Source organism: Phalaenopsis equestris, unplaced genomic scaffold (genome assembly GCF_001263595.1).
Source record: "Phalaenopsis equestris unplaced genomic scaffold, ASM126359v1 Scaffold000787, whole genome shotgun sequence".
NCBI lineage: Eukaryota > Viridiplantae > Streptophyta > Magnoliopsida > Asparagales > Orchidaceae > Phalaenopsis > Phalaenopsis equestris.
In genome coordinates, this window is record NW_018165227.1 from 395,912 (window position 1) to 399,165 (window position 3,254).

The following is a 3,254-nucleotide window of genomic DNA, read 5'->3' on the forward strand; positions in this document are numbered from 1 at the left end:
TTGGCATTATAACGTAAATGGAGCAAGCATCACACCAACCAATTTATCCCCAACAAAGGAGGATGTTATGTGTATTATTCGACCAGTGGTGATGCGGCAGTACATACCTCATATATGCCTCATATATGCCTCGTATATGCCTCATGTACACCTCGTATATGGAAAAACCTCAATATATGACTCAACGTATGTCTCAACATTTGTCTTATGTATAATTAAAGCCTCAACATATGCCTCATATATGCCTGATATATGGATAAAGCCTCATATATGTCATTTATATGCCTCATATTTGCAGAAAGTCTCATACATGCATAAGAACAATAAACCAAAGCAGGTACCAAAACCAAGCAGGGGCCACGCACAAGTAAGCCAAACATCCAAATAACATTGGAGGATATATGGCTTGGAAGCAAAAACTTCAAACCATAATGGCAGTGAAAGAAATACACGTTTAAGCTGTGAAATTTCCATTGAAACCAAAACAAACATTAAGATGTGAAATTCAAAGCCTTTAAACCTCATTGGAAAGCACGTTTAACATTCTCAATTTGCATGATTCAAGTAGGTCACAAAAACTTCAAACCACAATGTCAGTGAAAGAAATACAACACTGAATTTGTAGAACAAATTTGGAAGCACGAGTATCGAGCTACACCTTTTAATTTCAACGGATAATGCTAATAACCATCACCAAGACAACTCAAATAAAAAATTTCATATAAAGAATCTTAGTACCTTATTACCCTGAAAATCATCATGCATGTTGGAATCATTAGAATCATGCACATTGCATATGATCACACCATCACTATCTAACAATGTTGGCATCCATGTTTGCTGTCTATTTAATTCAGTTCAAAGAAATATTTAAAAATTTTACAAATTTGAAATCCCACAATTAATTTAAGAATGAATATAAATTTTCACAATCATTATGATTTACACCACATATATGAAACTTGATATGTGACTAAACTTGACAAATTCTGTGTCATGCATACAAACTAAGTAAAAAGTAGTTTATGAAATAAGAATGATGAAAAACCGACCAAATCAAAACCCATACCCCAATAATGATACAAGGAAAATAACAAGTTTCATACCAATACAAGAAGCATCCCCGACTGTTATGTCAAAACTTTCAAAATTTCCTAAGAATCCAAACCCATTATAACTCACAAGTACTGAGATAAAAGACACACCATTAGCATTGCACAAATTATGTACAAAACACCTTCAAAGAATCCAGAATTTGTCCCTTCATAGTACCAAATCATCACAAAATGAAAGCAACTAAAAGAAACTTCCATTTTCTCATAAAGGAAACCAAATCAATTACAAAGTACATGCATTGTGTTAAAATCAATGCTAATGAACTAGCCAAGCTTAGATATACCAATAATGAAGTTGGTCTTATATTAAAAATATATGGTGGATGCAAAACTTATCTACTTTGACGCCCAACTCAAAGTTGATGCAAGAAATAAAGCAAGCTTCTTTCATATGCCCGAGGATTCATAAAGCAAGCTTCTTTCATATGCATCAACTTTCCCAACCCAGTCAATAAGGAGACGGTCTTTCATAAAGCAAGCTTTAAGAATCCATCAACCTTCCACTAAAAAACCCACTAACATAAAGCAAAAAGGACCATCAACCTTCAACCTTCATAAAGCAAGCTTCAAAAATCCATCAACCTTCATAAAGCAAAAAGGACTTCAAATAACTGCATTCACTTAACTGCATTTAACTGCATTCACTAAGATCCACTTCAAATAACTGCATTTAACTGCATTCAACCAATAATTTTTCAACGCGCATTTCTCACAGTTGCAAAGATAGTAGGTTTAATGAAAATCCGGTAGGAATAGGGCATACAAAAGGAAATAACTTTTCCACCATGTAATCATGCATGCCATGGAGTTTTTCAAAGAAATTTCAATCTAACCGAAAAAGTTCAGCACTTTTGTCCATAAATCAAAATCAATAATCACTGAAACAAATTTCACAGAGAGGAAAAAAAAAACCCGTGCAATACCATAGGTCGTATAGGTCGTAAGAGAATCAAAACATTGGAGGATATCGTGTAATCCATATATGGAAGAAGACCCGTGCAATATCATAAGTCGTAAGAGGAATTACATGCGAAATTTGTTTCGGGTTTCAGTTCACCACCTAAAAGTACACAAAGATCTCGGAGGAAACGGTAACAGGCCACAGACAAGAATGGGAGAGGAGAAGGGTAGACGGGATCGAGAGGCGAGAAATGGTATCGCTATGGGAATTCAATCGCAAGGCAAGGGCAACATTGCGAGAACTAAGACGGGATCGAGGGGCTTAGGGGTAATAAGCTACGACGGAATGTGAAACACTGAGTCCTCTCCGCTACAGAATTACCTTGGCATTATAACGTAAATGGTAACGCGCTTATCCCGGCCGCATATGCGAAAGCAAAAACCAAACTGCGGCTCGGCTTTTTAAAAATGCCAAAAACCCAAATAAGCTGCGCCAAATGGACCCTAAGTGGTAGAATAAATGGGAAATTAGATTTACGGTGGTAGTTTAGTAAATAGCAAAGTTTAGGTGTTGGACGGGTAAATAGGAAGGTTTTAAGTTATCTAGGCAAAACTCCTATGAAATATTTCGGTGGTATAAATGTAAAAATCAAAGTTCAAGCGTTGGATATGTAAATACATAGGAATTGGGTGGTATGCATGTAAATGCTCCAATTAATTTCGAGCAAGAATCAAACTAATCAATCAATAAAAAACCAAAAAACATATCACACAAAAAAAGCATTCCTAATATTCTTAAGAATAAACCATAATAAACACCGAAGTCACAACACCACAAACAGTTCTTATCAAAAGGGAGAAATTTTGGATACATCGCTTAAAATTAAATAGAAATAAATTTTTAAAATTTTAAATTTTCTTTGAGACAACCCCAACACAAAATAATCAATCAACTCTAACATCACATTCATCCCAAAATCAATTCAAAAACTTCAAAACACAAAGTCCAACTCAATTCTTTACCATCTCCAATCCACAATTAAAACAAACAAACTATTTCAGGCCATTACACACATATCACATAATCCGTATCTGGATATAAAACAAATCATTATTATTAACTTTTTTAAAGCAAAACAGGTATGCATAAATTTATGATACCAATTACTATAAATACAAGAGAAATTTGCATATCACCCGTTTCTTATATATTTATATACCTAACATCAAACATTCATA